Source organism: Equus caballus, chromosome 3 (assembly GCF_041296265.1).
Source record: "Equus caballus isolate H_3958 breed thoroughbred chromosome 3, TB-T2T, whole genome shotgun sequence".
Classification (NCBI taxonomy): domain Eukaryota; kingdom Metazoa; phylum Chordata; class Mammalia; order Perissodactyla; family Equidae; genus Equus; species Equus caballus.
In genome coordinates, this window is record NC_091686.1 from 41,115,321 (window position 1) to 41,134,760 (window position 19,440).

The 19,440-nt window shown below is 36.0% G+C and overlaps 1 pseudogene; it reads left to right on the forward strand.

Moving 5' to 3' along the window:
* The first annotated feature begins 1,529 nt into the window (after window positions 1–1,529).
* Window positions 1,530–2,835, forward strand: LOC138923423 (olfactory receptor 2T8-like; annotated as a pseudogene).
* The last annotated feature ends 16,605 nt before the right edge of the window (window positions 2,836–19,440 follow it).

Sequence of the window (19,440 nt, forward strand, 5' to 3'; positions counted from 1 at the left end):
CTTAAAGAGACTGCCTATGTGTTAGACGGCTCTGCAAGACATGGGCTCTGTCTGCCACCTAATTTTTATAGCATTAGAGTATTCACAAAATCAAACCCTTCAGGTTATAAAGCATCATCACTATCTCTGTCTCTGTAGTAATCAATTACCAATCAATTACCAGACAATTCCAGAAAACAGGCTCAGAGATTACTGTGTCTCTAAGGCTTCGGATGAAATATTTTTGGACTGTCCATGTCAGAAATAAAGAGGTCTGCAAACCTGTCCATAAACAGAAGTGGCAAATTTGTGCATTTTTCTGCTAAGAAAAGAGGAGAATTGGCTCCATGCACCTATATGCTCTTCTGCTCTTTATGAATTTACAAGTTTTGTTCTTAATATGGAGCTTAAAAAATGTCAAACACTAAAAAATCTTACTTATGTTCAGTGTATAATAGCTCTCAACCTGTGAACCCTTCCTCATAAGGCCGTGCTCATTTCTGTGGGCTCAGTCATTTTGTTTGTGTCTCCTAAGAAAATAGATCTGTTTTGCTAAATATTAAGCAACTGTCCTCAGAAGACAGGCCAAATATATAATTTAAGCATTTTAAAAATATTTTTCCTCTCAGATATATTTATACTTCACCTGTGACTGATAATTATGCCTCATGTAATAAGGTTGTTTTAAAACTGCTTCCTTTTCTTTTTAATAACCTTTTTAATCACGAGTACGTCGTTATAGTTATTGCTATGCTCTCCAAGCATTTACTGACATCAAAGATCCTCTCATGCTTGCCTTTCATACTCACCTGATCATTGCAAGTCTCCATGACGGTACATTGTGTCGTGAAACAATGCGTAGGGCATGGCTCCAAGTCCTAGGAAGCTGCGGAAAGAAATGTGCATTTTATTACAAGTGTGATGGAAACAGACTGAAGGTTTCAGAGCAGAGAGTGATGAACTAGAAGAGCCAAGCTTTAAAATCAGGTAAATAAAAACAGTTATTTAACGAGAGGAAGTAACATTTTCATCAATTATTGGGGATATTATGTTCCTTCAGTGGGGAACCTTTGTTATACTCATCTGTTCCCTTCTGTGGCCCTTGTAACCTGCAGTGAAACAGCTGTAATTTTTTGTTTATTAAAAAAGTAACTAATTTGAGTATGTTAAAATTTCCAAAATTTGAAAAGAATTCATCTAAGACTCAAAGAAATATAAATAGTAAATGTTTAAATAAGTGTTTATTTTCTAAAATGGTTAATTTTGGTTTCAGTACACATAAGGAAAGCACAATAGTAATAATTATTAAATAATATAATAAAAGCCAAATTATTTACAATTTTATAATCTTGACAGTTTTTTTCTACTTTTGATTCATTTTGATCTATTATACCAACCAAACAATATATCATTGTGTGAAATACATAGACTAACGTTATTTAGAACATTAAAAGGCTGAGTTACAGAGAAGTGGAATAATAGGTCAAGCAGAACCATCTTAACTGGGATGTAGGGCTTTGAGTCAGGACCTTGGATTCCATATCCAGCACATGTGCAGAAGTTATGAAGCCAAACTAAGGTTTGTAGATGATGAAAGTCCCTTCCTTCTCTATTTTTCCATTTGCAGAATCACACCAGAAGAAATCGTGGAGAAGAGAAACACAACATCAGACTTCATTCTTCTAGGACTCTTTAAACATACAAGACCCCACCTCTTTCTATTCATGGTGGTGCTGACAATGGCCATTGCTTCTCTTATGGGCAATGTCGTCATGCTTCTCCTGATTTACTGGGACCCCTGGCTCCACACACCCATGTACTTCCTACTGAGCCAATTCTCCCTCATTGATGTGATGCTGATTGCCACCATCGTGCCCAAAATGGCTGCTGACTACTTGACTGGCAAGAAGTCCATCTCCCCTGCTGGTTGTGGGCTGCAGATCTTTTTTCACTCACACTGGGTGGTGGGGAGAGTTTCCTTTTAGAGCCATGTCCTATGACCGCTACATGGCTGTTTGCCATCCACTGAGATATCCTGTCCTCATGAGCCAGCAATTATGCCTGAGAATGACTTTGGGGTCTTGGTTCCTGGGGGCAGCTGATGGGCTCATGCAGGCTGCTGCTACCCTGAGCTTCCCATTTTGTGGCTTATGTGAGATCAATCATTTCTTCTGTGAGGCCCCCATGCTGCTGCGCTTGGCTCGTGCTGACATATCAGTCTTCGAAAATGTAATGTACATCTGCTGTGTGTTAATGCTTCTGGTCCCCTTTTCCCTCATCCTGACCTCCTACAGTTTTATCATCGCAGCTGTTCTCCAGATGCGTTCTAGAGAAGCCTGCAAGAAGGCTTTTGTCACCTGCTCCTCACATTTGGCTGTGGTGGGACTCTTTAATGGAGCTGCCATTTTCACCTACATGAGACCCAAATCATACAGGTCAGCTGACCTTGATAAGGTCGTGTCAGCATTCTACACTATCTTCACCCCTGTGCTGAACCCCCTCATCTACAATCTGAGGAACAGCGAGGTCAAGGGGGCCCTGAGAAAGGTGGCTGGGGAAATGTGTAAATTTAAAATGACAGCAAACTTAGTCTCATTCTTCAAATTATTCAAAGAGTCTAATTTCCTGAAGTTGTTAACATTTAAACATATGGCAATTCTCTCTCCTTTAATAATGCTTGAAGAGAAAGTTAAATTCTTTGATCAGTATAATAGGAAGTAGTTAAGAATTACGTGAGACTACCGTACTAAGAGAGGCTATTTCTTGAGCACTTACTATTTGCTATGCTCCACACCAAGCAATTTTTATACATTATTTTTCATCCTATTAACAGCTATATAAGTACTTTGACACCCATCTTCTAAGTGAGAAAATGGAGGCATGGGAAACTAATATTGTTCTCAATATCACACAGCAAATAAATGTTAAAATGTGACTCCCAAGCTTCTCCTTTAAGCTGGTATATTTATTTCTGTCCAGGAATTTATTTTAAACACTCTGCTCTATGTTTTTGCTCTGTGCATGTTATATTTTCACTGTTTTCGTAAGCAGTCTTTCACAATCTGTTTTATCTGGAGCTTGAAGGCAAACCATTTTAATTCATGTAACTTTTTGTTTAAGTAATGTATATCTTTCCCCGGGCTCTAGTTGTAATTGCAGTGACCAATCTGTTTTAAAGTACACCATGACTAAATTCTTTCTTGGAATTAATTTTGTCCATGATGCTTAAATGTTATGTTGATTTATGATGGACATGGGGTCCATGGATATGAATTCACATACATAAACATGCTTAGTCTTAATAGAACACTTGATGATAATGAGTGAGCAAACCTGAGTAAGTCATCCGCCTGTTTCTTATAAGTTATATGGATCACCTCACATCTGCAAATGTCCAGATAACTAGAATTATTTCTCATGCAAAATATGGGCACTCCTCCAGGGTTGGGGGCTTTGAAAAGAGAATAAATAAGACTATTTCTCTATCTGTTGGAGGAAGACGCAAGCCAGATAAGATACAGACAGACACGGTAGAAAGATGTGGTCATCAGAGCCAAATTACAAGCAGAAACTGCATAATAAGTTGGCTTAGAGAATTTTATTATGGAGGCTAAATTTTGTATGTTTGTAACAAATTTAAGAAATAAATGAAATTTTAAACATACATAGAAAAATGAATCCAGAAAGAACTTCCAGGGAAAATAAATCTGCAATATGAGTTTCTGAGAGTTAAAATGGCATTTCAAGTCCACCTCAATTCCAACATGAAAATTTTAGAGCGACATAGGAAATTTCCAGCTTCGTGTTGTGATGCAAGTACCAATACCGTGTGCATATTTGTGGTGGTACCTTAACAGATGCATGTAGATCCTGGGTCCATGTCTAGAGAGATTATTCAGGAAACTCTACACTTTGAGAAGGAATTGAAGATGTCGGAAGAGAGTAGCCCTCTGCTCAAGACTAAGAGTTTGCTTGCCTTGTTTATCATTCTCCTCATCCAGTGTTAGGATGAAAAAAAGGAACATAATTGCTAATATTCTGTCAATTATGCCATCAATATTTTTTGTTTTCTTACAATGAACGAAATTGACACAAATAAACGCAGTCATGAAAACGTCATTATTTGTGCCAGATTCATTTGCCATCAGAAAAATAGATTTTAAAACATATGGATTTGAAAATCATATAAGCCCATAAAATTTGGTAAGAATAAAATATTTCAACAAGACAACTGTTCAGCCTGACCTATAGGAAGAGACTCAAGCAAACAAAAGAAAATAACAGAATGGCATTATCTCCAAGCAAACACAGACATTAATAAAAGTTGACCAGATGCCTGTAAAAATAACAATACAATTCAGAGAAATAATATAGACCTGTTATCTGATCATAATGAAATTAAATATGAAATCAAAATTGAAAAGAAAATTTCAAAATAGTTTTGGAAATTCTATGTCTGTCTCTTTATTTTTTGATTGCTTTTCAGAGTTTATACCCTTAGTTTTTAAATAAATGTTTCTGTAGAAAATTTTCAAAAGGCACTACTGATGTGTTTTTTATCGATGTCTAAAAACAGAGGAACATCATGCGGAGGCCACATGTACAAAAGCAGGAACTGTAAGAAAATCTGAAGTGGGGAGTTACCTTGAACATACCATCTTCAAGGCATAATTCACTTACAGCTGATACAGTTTTTGGTTAATGCAGTTAATACAAATCTCAAGCATACAGCTTACAAATTTTACATATGTATATGCTTATGTAACTACAACAAAGATCAAGATTTAGAATATTTCATACTTCTAGTACTCTTGGAGTCTTCCTTTTGCTTTTTCCTAATCAAAAACTCCAAGAAGCTAATCATTATTTGAACATATCATCAATTACGCCATGCTTCTTGCACTCAATACTGTATTTTGGAGATTCATCCATATTGCTTTTTGAGATTCCGCATGTAAGCGAGATCATATGGTATTTTTCTTACTCTGATTTTCCATTTAGCATAGTACCTACAAAGTCAATCAGTGTGTCACAAATGCCTGGGTTTCCTTCTTTATTGTGGCTTAGTAATATTCCATTGTGTGTGTGTGTGTATACACACACACATATACTTAATACATATATACATATGAAACAAGTTGTTTGCAGGTGTTTGCTATTGTGAATAATGCTACAATAAACATGGATGTACAGATATCTCTTTGAGATTCTGATTTCATTTTATTTGGATATATACCCATAGGTTGGGTTGTTGGATCTCATGCTAGTTCTATTTTTAATTATTTGAGGAATCTCCATACAGTTTTCCATAGTAGCTGTACCAATTTACATTACCAACAACAGTGCGCAAGACTCCCTTTTATTCACACCCTCAGCAACATTGTTATCTCTGGTCTTTTTCATGATTGATGTGAGGTGACCCCATTGTGGTTTTGATATGCATTTCTCTGATGATTAGTGACATTAAGCATCTGCTCGTGTATTTTTTGGTCATTTGTAAGTCTTTATTGGAATAATGTCTATCCAGGTCCTTTGTCCATTTTTTCAACCAGGTTATTTGTATTTTCGCTATTAAGTTGTAGGAGTTCCGTGTGCATTTTGGCTATTAACCTCTCATCACATATTTGAAAATATTTTATATGTTTAGTATGTTGCCTTTTCATTTTGTTGATTATTTTATTGTAAAGAAGGCTTTTAGTTTAATGCCATCTTATTTGTTGATTTTTGCTATTTTTGCTTGTACTTTTCGTGTCATGTCCAAAAATATCAATGTCAAAACCTACATTGAGGTCTTCTAAGACCTTGTCGTCTGAGAGTTTTATGGTTTCAGGTGTTCCATTAAATTATTTCATCCATTTCCAGTTAATTTTTGTGAGTGGTGTAAGATAGGTGTCCAATTTTATTTAATTGTGTGTGAATATCCAGTAGTTCAAATACTGTTTCTTGAAGAGACAATCCTTTTCTCATCAAGCATTCTTGGCTCCTTTGTCAAATATTACTGGACCATATATGCATGAGTCTGTATCTTGGCTCTCAATTCTGTTCCATTGTTGTATATGTTTATTTTTATATCAGTACCATCTAGTTTTGATTAGCATGGATTTGTAAGATTGTGTAAAATCAAAAAATGATTTCCGTTGCTTCCAGCTATGTTATTTTTTCTCAAGATTGCTTTGAATATTCAGCATCTTTTGTGATCCCCATACAAATTGCGAGATATTTTTTCTATTTCTGTGAAAAATGCTATTGGAATTTTCATAGTGATTGCATTGAATATATAGATGGCTTTGGATAAGTATTGACATTTTAATATTGACTCACTGATCCATCATTATGGGATATGTTTCCATTTGTTTGTGTCTTCAAATTTTTCTTATAGTTTATAGTGTATAGACTCCCCACTTTGCTTGAATTTAGTATTTAGTATACTATATTCTAGTATTTTCTTGATGGTATTATAAATAAAATTGGTTTTTTAAATACCTTTTTCATATATTTTGGTGTTAGTGCAAAGAAATAAAATTGACTTATTTAAGTTGTTGATTTTGCACCCAACAGCTTTACTGAATTAATTTATGCTAAGAATTTCTTGTTTGAGTCTTTAAGATTTTCATACATAAAATTATGTTACCTCCAAACAGAAAAAAAATTTACTTTAACTTTCTGATTTTGGTGCCTTTATTTCTTTTTCTCAGTGAACTGCTCTGGCTAGGACTTCCAATACTGTGTTGAATTAGAGTGATGAAGATGTGTATCTTTCACTTGTTCATGATTTAGATGAAAAGCTCTCAAACTTTCATTATTGGGATGATGTTAATCACGGACCTTACATATATGAACTTTATTATGTTCAAGTACATTATTTCTTTACACAATTAGTTGAGAGCTTTTATTATAAAAGAAGGTTAAATTTTTTCAAGTAATTTTTCTGCATCATTGAAAGAAGAATAAGATTTTTACCCTTTATTTTACAAATGCGGTGTATCACACTTATTGATTTGTGTATGTTGAGCCATTTTTGTATCCCAGAGACAAGTGCCACCTCGTAGTGATGTGTGATCCTTTAAGTGTGCTACCGAGTTCAGCTTGGTAGTATTTTGCTGAGAATTTTTGCAACTATTTTTGTCAAAGTCATTGGCCTGAACTTACATTTTAGTGTACTTATCTGGCTTTAGTGTCATAGTAGTGCTAGCTGAGTAAAATAAATTCGAGAGTTTTCTTTCTTTTACAAATTTTTGGAAAGTTTCTAGAGGGATTGATGTTAATTCATCTTTACTTGTGAGGTAGAATTCACCAGTGACACAATCTGATCTTGGCCTTTTCTTTGCTGGGCTGTTTGATCACAGCTTCTACCTCCTTAGTCGTTATAAGTCTGCTCACATCTTCTGTTTCTTTATGATTCTGTCTTGGTAGGTATATATTTCTAGGACTTTATCCATTTCTTCTATGCTGTCCAATTTGTTGGAGTATAATTGTTTACAATAGTTTCTTTTGATCTGTGTATTTTTTTAAAGATTTTATTTTTTCCTTTTTCTCCCCAAAGCCCCACAGTACATAGTTGTATATTCTTCGTTGTGGGTCCTTCTAGTTGTGGCATATGGGACGCTGCCTCAGCGTGGTTTGATGAGCAGTGCCATGTCCACACCCAGGATTCGAACCAACGAAACCCTGGGCCGCCTGCAGCGGACTTAACCACTCGGCCACGGGGCCAGCCCCTGATCTTTGTATTTTAATGGCATCATTTGTAATGTCTTCTCTTCTAATTATATTTATTGGGGTCCTCCGTTTTTTTCTTGTTAGTTTTGCTAAAGTTTTGTCACTTCTGCTAATCGTTTAAAAAAAACTCTTACTTTTGTTCATATTTTAAATTGTTTTCCTATTTTCTATTTCATTAACTTCTGCTCTATTTTTTTAATACGTCCTTCCTTCTGCTAACTTTGGGCTTAGTTTTTGCTTCTTTTTCTAGTTCCTTGAGTAGTAATGTTATGTTGTTCATTTGATATCTTTTCTTATGTTTGTGTTTATATTTTTAAACTTGCCTCTTGGTATTGCTTTTGCTGCAATCCATAAATTTTGGTGAGCTGTGTTTGCATTTTTCACCAAGATACTTTTTGTGATTTCCATTTTCACTTCTTCTTTGATTTTTTTAGTTATTCAAGAATGTGTTGTTTAATTTCCATACTTTTGTAAATTTTCTTATTTTCCTGCTTTTATTGATTTCTAGGTTCGTACTATTGTGGTTGGAAAAGATACTTAATATAATTTCTATCTTCTTGACTTTGAGGAGATCTGTTTTTTGGTGTATTTGATTTACTCTGGAGAATGTTCTGAGTACATATGTGAAAAATGTATATTCTGCTGTAGTTGGATGAAATGTTCTGTGTAAATATTTTAGAACATTTTTCTAGACTGTTGTTCAAGTCTTTGCTTATTGATTTTATATCAGCATGTCTCTCCATTGATGAGAGTAGGATATTAAAATCCTCTACTATTATTATATTGCTGATTATTTCTCCATTTAGTTTTGTTAGTGTTTGCTTTATATATTTCTATATGTAGATGCTCATATCTTCTTGATGAATTCACTTCTTTATCATTATACAATAACCTTATTTATCTCTTTGGCAATGTTTAGCTTAATATCTGATTGGTCTGATATGAGTATATCTACACTTGTTCTATTTTGCTTACCATTTACTTGAAATATCTTTTTGCATCCCTACCCTTTCAGTCTCTGTGTATCCTTAAAGTTAAACTGTGTCTCTTGTACATAGCATATCGTTAAATCTTGTTTTCTTTATATATTCAGCCATTTTATGTTTTGAGTTTTTTTGAGGAAGATTAGCCACGAGCTAACATCTGTCCCCATCTTCCTCAACTTCATATGTGGCACTCCTGCCACAGCATGGCTTGATAGGTGGTGCATAGGTCCACACCTGGGATCCGAAACGGCAAACTCCGGGCCACCCAAGCAGAGCACAGGAGCTTAATGCCACCAGGACGACCCCACATTTTATGTTTTTTTAGTGGAGAATTTAATCTATTTATCATTAAAGTAATGTTGATAAGTAAGAGTTCGCTATCACCATCTTGTTAGTTATTTTCCAACTGTTTTGGATTTCTTTGTCATTTAGATTGTAAAGTTCTATGATTTCAAGATAGGTTTCTGGAGACTTGGCAACCCAGGGATAAACCCCCGTTGATCACAGTAACTGATCCTTTCGATGTGTTCTTGAGTTCAGTTTGCTAATACTTTCTTGAGACTTTTTACATCTATATTCATCATAGATACTGGTCTATTGTGTCATTATCTGGCTTTGGTATCAAGGTAAACCTGGCCTTTTTAAATGATGTTGGGAGTGTCCCCTCTCCTTCAAGCTTTTGGAAGAGCTTGAGAAGGATTGATGTTAACTCTTTAAATGTTTGGTGGAGTTCACCAATGAAGCGAGCTATCCCGGACTTTTCTGTGCTGGGAGGTTTTTGTTTACTGATTCAATCACCTTGCTACTTATTGATCTGTTCAGATTTCCTATTTCTTCCTAATTCATTCTTAGCAGGTTTTGTGTGTCTAGGTATTCATCCATTTCTTTAAGGTTATCTGAATTTTTGGCATAATAATTATTCATAGAAGTGTCTTATGATCCTAAGTATTTTTGTTTCTTCAGTTGTGATGACTACTCTTAAATTTCTGATTTTACTAATGTGAGACTTTTTCTTAGAGTAGCTAAAAGTTTGTCAATTTTATCTCCTCAAGAAACCAACTTTAGTGCTATTGACTTTTTTTCTTTATTTCTTGGTCTCTATTTCATTTATTTATGCTATGATATGTGTCATTTTCTTCCTTCTGCTAAGATTTTGGAGAACACATATTGCACATCTGGGAATATTACTAGCTCCCACCTGTAACACTACCAGAAAGAAAGCTATATTTGAGTGAGGAATTGAACAAAAGTAGGCCATGTCTGAATTATAAAAGATCATGGCTCCCTCAATGCCTTTGGGCCCTATGGCACCCGCTCAAATATAATTTTGAAAGTGACTGCCACCCATACTCGTGTAGCCTGGAGCTTATTGCAAAAGCCCATGAGCATCTTCCAGCAGTTACCATTGGGATTTTGGACCAGAAAACTCCCAGCTGCTGCCACTCAGTATGCACTGTGTAAGAGAAAAAAACTGCATGTGTTTTAACGCTTCTTTTAGTTCTGTCCTAACTCAGCTAAAGACACACTAGGGACACATCTATTCCAGTAAAGTCAGCTTTACCAAATTACTGCAATAACAAGGGCTACAAGCGACAGAAATGACAGAGTGTCTCATTAAATAAAATAAGAGTGTTCTATATTTGAGGAAAGGGTGGAGTTTAGGTAAAATTTAAAGAATGGTGGGTTTTTAGAGGCTCAATGGAAAGCAAGACTCCGTGTAAATGGTCAATGTTATATCTGGGCTGTACATTAGATACGAGGGTGCTTTTCCCTGGAACTACAAAGTGAGATTACATGAGACATTTTGTGTCCAAAGTCTTCTTATCTGAATTTCTGAATCTGTGTTGAAAAGTGAGACTGCATGTCTACGTCCATGTAAATTAGGTGCTCCCAGAAGGGAGGCATACCTCGTTCTTACCTACATAATTAAAAACAGCAGTCTTTTGAGGCCAGCCAGGTGGCACACTGGTTAATTTCCCACTTTCCGCTTCAGCTGCCTGTGGTTCACAGGTTCAGATCTCATCAAGCCATGATAAGCATCCCACACATAAAATAGAGGAAGATGGGCATGGATGTTAGCTCAGGGCCAGTCTTCCTCAGCAAAAAAGAGGAGGACTGGCAGCAGATGTTAGCTCAGGACTAATCTTCCTCAAACAAAAAAGGAGTCTTTGAAAATCTAAAATTTCAGAGAAGAATCTCAGTCAGTAAGAAAATGCCACTCAAATAAGGGACTCATCATGACACTTTATAACTGTAACTTGTACTTAGGTGACATTATTCCTGGTTATATTTGCAGTTGGCTTTTCCTTTGTCTGCTATTTTGGTCTAATAAACAGCCAGGCAGATTTCTTTTAAGTTTTTATTTTGAGCGAATTTTAAGTTTCCAGTTACACCATGCTTTATATTTATTTTTATTTAAGGTTGTTTGTCTAATTATATTCTGCTTGATATGTTTTTTAAAAGTTTTTTGCAAATTCTGCAAACTCATTGAATATTTGTATTTTCTAAGACTTCTCAGCAAGACAAAAGACTCAGAACAATTTACTTATAACCCAAAGAAATATTCCTTTACCACTTCATGTAGTGATTTTCCAATTTAGCTCTTTAAATCAAATGATTAAAAAAATCTGAAACCACCCATTTAGAAAGATCTAACAAAAGATCTTTCTTGAGCTATCCCTAAGTACCCGAGAGTTCACATGTCACTTTCTCCCAGAATAGCTGTACACACATAAGTAATTACTTAATAGCAAAATATTTTCAGCATAGAGTTCATTATGAGGAAGGGTGTGGTGGAGAAAATGCAAAACTCCAAACAGAAAGTTGAATGTAATTATCTCCGGATAGGATCAGAGAGAAAGGAGAAAACAAACAGAAAAAGACTGACAATGAGTTTCAAACACTTTGAAATATTGAGGTAATCAAAAAGTAATGTCAATCTGCAAAAACAGAAACTAGTTTAAGAGACAAAGTGTTTACTTGGAATCAAATAATTACAATTTTGGAAGGATAGATTCAGGTAGAAACCCAAATAATACCCTATATGAAAGATGACATGAGTGGAGCCACATTAGAATAGAGCCAGCATGGCCATTTTAAAGAAATTGTTGTGCATGTCTTGTTTTATCTTCCAAACTAAATCAAACTGCCAACATTCCAAGAAGGCAGTAAGAACAAGAAGATCCTGTTTGTAAGGACTGATAAAATTGGGCTTTCCTGATGACTGCATTGATAACCAATGAATGAAGTTCCAATCTAGCCTTTTGCCTGATGATCAAATCTCAAAGCAATCTATAAAGAACAAACCGAGCCTTACCTCATCTAGCACCAATAAACTCGTCTTTGATACAACTCACCTCATCTTCCTCCCTTTTTCCCATAAAAGCCCTGAGTCCTTCTGCTGTAATCAGAACGTTACTTGGGTTTCTCACTGAATCAGTGCTCCCCGAATTGTAATTCTTTGATCCCAAATAAACACTTTACCTCATAAACTGGTTTCTGTTTTTGTAGATTGACACCCTCTAAGGAGTAAAAGCCTGGAGCATTTAAAGGTGAAGAAGTGAAGTTGTATTACAAAGAATTTTAATTGGAGTTGGAGACAGAGAGCTAGCCTGCGCTTAACATTAACTATTAATTCTATCTTCCAAGAGTCCACAATTCTCAGTTTTTCTAAAATTTATTTTTAATTGAGTTCATAATACTTTGCATCATTGTGAAATTTCAGTTGTACATTATTTCTTGTCTACCACAGCATAAGTGCTCCCCTTCAACCCCTGTGCTCACTGCCCACCCCCTTCCCCTGGTAAACACTGAATCATTTGCTTTGTCCATGCGTTTGTTTATATTCCACGTACGTGTGAAATCATATGCTGTTTGTCTTTCTCAGTCTGGCTTATTTGGCTTAGAATAATTCCCTCCAGGTCCATCCATGCTGTTGCAATTGCGATGATTTTGTCTTTTTTATGGCTGAGTAGTATCCCATTGTATATATATACCACATCTTCTTTATCCAATCATCAGTCAATAGGCACTTGTATTGTTTTCATGTCTTGGCTATGGTGAATAGTGCTGCAATGAACATAGGGATACATACGTTACCTTGGATTGTTGGTTTCAAGTTGTTTGGGTAGATACCAGAGGTGAGACAGCTGGGTCATAAGGTATTTCTATTATTAGCATTTTGAGGACTCTCCATACTGTTTTCCATAGTGGCTGCACCAGTTGCATTCCCACCAGCAGTGTGTAAGGGTTCCCATTTCTCCACACCTTCTCTAACATTTGCTATTTTTAGTCTTAGTGATTATAGCTATTTTAACAGGTGTAAGATGTTATCTTAGTTTAGTTTTGATTTGTATTTCCCTGATGATTAGTGTTGTCAAACATCTTTGTAAAAAAATTTTTAATTTTTTTACTTGCAGTAACATTGGATTATAACATTATATAGCTTTCAGATGTACAACGTAATACATTTCAAATTCTGTGTAGATTACATCATGTTCACCATCGAAAAACTAATTATAGTTCACCCCCCCACATGTGAGCCTAATCACCTCTTTTGCCCTCCCCTCCCTTCCCCTATGGTAACCACCAATCCAATTGCCATTGCTATGTGTTTGTTTGTCATTGTTTTTATCTTCTACTTATGAGTGAGATCATACTTTGATTTGACTGTCTCCCTCTGACTAATTTCAATCAGCAGAATACCCTCAAGGACCATCCATGTTGTCACAAATGGCTGGATTTCATCATGTCTTACGGCTGAGTAGTATTCCATTGTGTATAAATACCACATCTTCTTTATCCATTTGTCCCTTGATGGGCACCTAGGTTGCTTCCAAGTCTTGGCTATTGTGTATAATGCTGCAATGAACATAGGGGTGCAAGTATCTTTATACCTTTGCATTTTCAACTTCTTTGGATAAATACCCAGCAGTGGGATAGCTGGATCATATGGTAGATCTGTTCTTAATTTTCTGAGGATATATATTGCTTTCCATAGTGGCTGCACCAGTTGGCACTCCCACCAGCAGTGTGCGAGGGTTCCCTTCTCTCCACATCCTCTCCAACACTTGTTGTTTCCTGTCTTGTTAACTATAGCCATTCTGACTGGAGTGAGGTGATACCTCATTGTAGTTTTGATTTGCATTTCCCTGGTAGCTAATGATGTTGAGCATCTTTTCATATGCCTGTTGGCCATCCGTAGATCTTCTTTGGAGAAATCTCTGTTCAGATCCTTTGCCCATTTTTTAATTGGGTTATTGGCTTTTTGTTGTTATTGAGCTGTATGAGTTATTTGTATATTTTGGATATTAACCCCTTATTTACTACATGGTTTGAAAATATCTTTTCCCAATTGTTAGGTTGTCTTTTCATTTTGTTGATGCTTTCCTTTGCTGTGCAGAAGCTTTTTAGTTTGATGTCAATTTGTCCATTTTTTCTTTTGTTTCCCGTGCCTGGTCAGACATGGTTCTTGAAAATATACTGCTAAGACCGATGTCAAAGAGGGTACTGCTTAGGTTTTCTTCTAGAATTATCATGGTTTCATGGTTTCCGGTCTTGCATTCAAGTCTTTAATCCATTTTGAGTTGATTTTTGTGCATAGTGTAAGGTAATGGTCTACTTTTATTCTTTTGCATGTAACTGTCCAGTTTTCCCAACACCATTTATTGAAGAGACTGTCCTTTTTCCATCAAACGTCTTTTCATGTGTTTATTGGCCATCTGTATATTTTCTTTGGAAAAATGTCTGTTCGTATCCTCTGCCCCTTTTTTGATCAGACTGTTTTTTGTTGTTGTTGTTCAGTTGTCTGAGTTCCTTATATATTACGGAGATTAACCCCTTGTTGGATATATGATTTGCAAATGTTTTCTCCTACTTGATGGGTTGTCTTTTAGTTTTGATCCTAGTTTCTTTTGCCTTGAGGAAGCTCTTTAGTCTGATGAAGTCCCACTTGTTTACTTTTTCTTTTATTTCCCTTGTCTGAGAAGACATAGTATTTGAAAGATCCTTTTAAGTTTGATGTCAAAGAGTGTACTGCCTATATTATTTTACAGGAATTTTATGGTTTCAGGATTTATCTTCAACTCTTTGATTCATTTTGAGTTTATTTTTGTGTATGGCATGAGGTAATGGTCTACTTTCATTCTTTTGCAAGTGGCTGTCCAGTTTTCCCAACACCATTTATTGAAGAGACTATCTTTTCTCCATTGAATGTTCTTGGCAACTCTGTCAAAGATTAGCTGTCCATATACATGCAGTTTTATTTCTGGGCTTTCAGTTCTGTTCCCTTAATCTGTGTGCCAGTTTTTGTACCGATACCAAGTTGTTTTGATCACTATGGCTTTGTAGTACATTTTGAATCAGGGATTATGATGCCTCCAGCTTTGATTTCGTTCTCAGGTTTACTTTAGCAATTCAGGGTCTTTGCTTGCCCCATATGAATTTTAGGATTTTTTGTTCTGTTTCTATGAAAAATGTCATTGAGATTCTGATTGGGTTTCATTGAATCTGTAGAATGCTTTGGGTAATATGGAATTTTCATTATGTTTATTCCACCAATTCATGTGCATGGAATGTCTTTCCATCTCTTTATGTCATCATCTATATCTTCAATAATGTCTTATAGTTTTCATTGCATAAGCCCTTCACCTCCTTGGTTTAATTTATTCCTAGATACTTTATTCTTTTTGTTGCAATTATAAATGGAATTATATTCTTGATTTCTCTTTCCATAAGTTCGTTATTAGAGTATAGAAATGCAAACAAGTTTTGTAAGTTTTGTACCCCACAACTTTACTGTAGTTGTTAATTATTTCTATTAGTTTCCCGATGGATCCTTTAGGGTTTTCTATGTATAAGATCATGTCACCTGTAAACAGCAAGAGTTTCGATTCTTCACTCCCTGTTTGGATTCCTTTTATTCCTTTCTCTTGCCTAATTGCTCTGGCCAAAACCTCCAGTACTATGGTGAATAAGAGTGGTGATAGTGGGCATCCTTGACTTCTTCCTGTTCTCAGGGGGATGGTGTTCAGTTTTTGCCCATTGACTATGATGTTGGCTATGTGTTTGTCATAAATGACCTTTATTCTATTGAGGTAATTTCCTTCTATCCCCATTTTCTTAAGAGTTTTTTATCATAAGTGGCTGTTGGATCTTGTCAAATGCTTTCTCTGCATCTATTGAAATGATCATGTGGTTTTTATTCCTCAGTGTTGACATGGTGTAGCACATTGATTGATTTGCGGATGTTGGACCATCCCTGTGTCCCTGGTATGAATCCCACTTGATTGTGATGTATGATCCTTTTGATGTGTCGCTGAATTCGGGTTGCCAATATTTTGTTGAGGATTTTTGCATCGATGTTCATCAGTGATATTGGCCTGTAGTTTTCCTTTTTTGTGTTGTCCTTGTCAGGCTTTGGTATCACAGTGATGTTGGCCTCGTGGAATATATTAGGAAGTGTTCCATCCTCCCTAATTATTTGGAATAGCTTGAGAAGGATAGGTATTAAATCCTCTCTGAATGTTTCGTAGAATTCCCCAGGGAAGCTTCTCATCCCGGGCTTTTATTCTTTGGGATGCTTTTGATTACAGGTTCAATCTCTTTCCTTGTGATTCGTCTATTCAGATTATCTATTTCTTCCTGGTTCTGCTTTGGGAGGTTGTAAGAGTCGAAGAATTTATCCATTTCCTCTATGTTGTCCATTTTCTTGGCATACAGCTTTTCATATTATTATCTTATAATCTGTTGTGTTTCTGTGATATCCGTTGTTATTTCTCCTCTTTCATTTCTAATTTTATTTATCTGAGCTTTCTCTCTTTTTTTTCTTTGTAAGTCTGGCTAGGGGTTTGTCAATTTTGTTTATCTTCTCAAAGAACCAGTTCTTTGTTTCATTGATCCTTTCTACTGCCTTCTTTGTTTCAATAGCATTTATTTCTGCTCTGATTTTTATTATTTCTCTATTTCTCTCTGTCTGCTGACTTTGGGCTTTGTTAGTTCTTCTTTTTTCTCTTTCAGTTAGTATTACTTTGAGATTACTTAGTTGAGATTTTTTCTTGTTTGTTAAAGCAAGCCTGTAGTGTGATGAATTTCCCTTTTAATATGGCTTTTGCTGCATGCCATATGAGTTGGTATAGTATGTTTTCATTTACATTTGTCTCCAGATATTTTTTGATTTTTCCTTTAATTTCTTGAATGATACATTGGTTGTTCAATAGCCTGTTGTTTAGTCTCCACATCTTTGTCCCTTTCTCAGACTTTTTCTTGTAATTAATTTCTAGCTTTATAGCATTGTGATCAGAAAAGATGCTTGTTATTATTTCAATCTTCTTAAGTTTATTGAGGCTTGTCTTTGTTTCCCAACATATGGTCTATCCTTGAGCATGTTCCATGCGCAGTTGAGAAGAATATGTATTCTGCTGTTTTGGGATGGAGTGTTCTATATATGTCTATTAAATCCAACTGGTATAGCTTTTCCTTTAATTCCACTGTTTCCTTGTTGATTTTCTGTCTGGGTGATCTATCCGTTGATATGAGTGGAGTGTTGAGGTCCTCTACTATTATTGTGTTATTGTTAATACCTTCTTTTATGTTTGTTAATAGTTGCTTTATGTACTTTGGTGCACCTATCTATGGGCCATAGATATTTATGTGTCATGTCGCCTTGGTGAAGTGTCACTTTAGTCATTATATACTGCCCTGTTTTGTCTCTCTTTACCTGCCTTATCTTGAAGTCTACTTTGTCTGATTTAAGTATGGCAACACCTGCTTTCTTTTGCTTGCCATTAGCTTGGAATATCATGTTCCATCCCTCCAGTCTGAACCTGTGTTTGTCATTGGAGCTTAGATGTGTTTCCTGGAGGCAGCATATTGTTGGGTCACGTTCTTTAATCCATCTCACCACTCTGTCTTTTTATTGGAGAATTCAATCTGTTTACATTTAGGGTGATTATCGATATATGAGGGCTTAATGCTGCCATTTTATCACTCATTTATCAGATCTCCTGCATTTCCTTTGTTTCTTGTCCTGTGTATTTTGGTCTACCAATTGAGTTGTGTAGTTTTTTATGTTGTGGGTTTTTTTGTTTGTTTTCTTCTGATTTATTATTTGTGTCTACATTCTGCTTTTTTGTTTCATTGTTACCATGAATTTTGTATTCAAAACCTCATAGATAAGATACTCCATTTTCTGATGGCCTCTTATTTCATTAGACTAAACTGATTCAATCCCTTTCCTTTTCCCCTCCTAAGTTGTTTTTCTCACATCTTATTCCATCTTGTGTTGTGAGTTTGTGATTAAAGTGACAAGATTATCTTTGTTTTTGGTGTTTTCCTTCTCTTTATCTTTAATCTTATACTTGAGTGTTTGCCATCCTGTTCTGATGTATAACTACAATTTTCTGATTTCGTCTACCTATTTATCTCCTTACCCTGTGTTTTGTAAGCCTTTTCTCCCTTTTTTTCAGGTATGAGGACCTTCTTGAGGATTACTTGTAGAGGGAGTCTCATGGCTATGATCTCTGTTAGCTTTCTGTTTATCTGTGAATGTTTTTTATTTCTCCATGATATCTGAAGGATATTTTTGCTGGATAGAGTATTCTTAGCTGAAAGTTTTTGTCCTCCAAAGATTTGAAATTGTCATTCCAGGCTGTCCTAACCTGTAAGGTTTCTGCAGAGAAATCCACTGAAAGCCTGATAGGAGTTCCTTTGTAGGTTATTTTTTCTATCTTGCTGCCTTTAGCATTTTTTCTTTGTCATTCTCTTTTGCCAGTTTCACTACAATATGCCTTGCAGTAGGTCTTTTTACATTGACATATTTAGGAGATCTGGAAGCCTCTTTCACATGGATTTCCATCTCCTTCCCTAGGTTTGGGATGTTCTCTGCTGTTATTTCATTGAACAAGTTTTCTGCTCCATTCTCTTTTTTTTTCTCCCTCTTGAATACCTGTAATTCTTATGTTGCATTTCCTAATTGAGATGGACATTTCTCAGAGACTTTCTTCATTTCTTTTAAGTCTTAGTTTTCTCTCCTCCTCTGTTTGGAGCATTTCAACATGTCTATCCACAATTATGCTGATTCGTTCCTCTGTGATGTCCACCAGAGCATTCAGGGAATCCATATTTTGTTTTATCTCTTCCATTGTGTCTTTCATCTCCATTATTTCTTATTGATTCTTCTTGATAGTTTCGATCTCTTTTGTGAAGCAGCTCCTGCACACACTGAATTATTTCTCTACATTCTCTTTTAACTTGTAGAGTTTTTTGGTGACAGCTACTTTGAGTTCTCTGCCATTTAGATTACATATTTCTTTGTCTTCAGGACTGATTTCTGCCTACTTGTCATTTTCTCTCTTTTGTGGAGATTTAATATAACTTTTGATACTGCTAGAGAGTGTGGCTCTGTTTTACTGCATCATGGTATTATTTGGTCACAGTTACCTCCTATCACCACTGGGTGGGGGTCAAGAACCGCATATTCTGAGTCCTCTGCATTTTGCTGAGATCCCAAGCACTGGAGTCAGGCCTGGGCGGGTGGAGGGAGAGGCAGTTTCTTCCACTTGCTCTCAGGAGTTTCTCCCTCTACCCTTGCTGTCTCCTCTCCTGTGGTGTTGGCTTGATGAGGTCATCCCTGCTTTAGCATTCACCTCAGTAGGGGCTTTCCCCTTGGCCATGAGGACCCTGGGGATCTTTGGTGTTCCTGCAAATGAGTGTCCCCTCCCCAGTTCCTTCCCTCTTGGAGGCTGCCCATGGTTCCCAATCC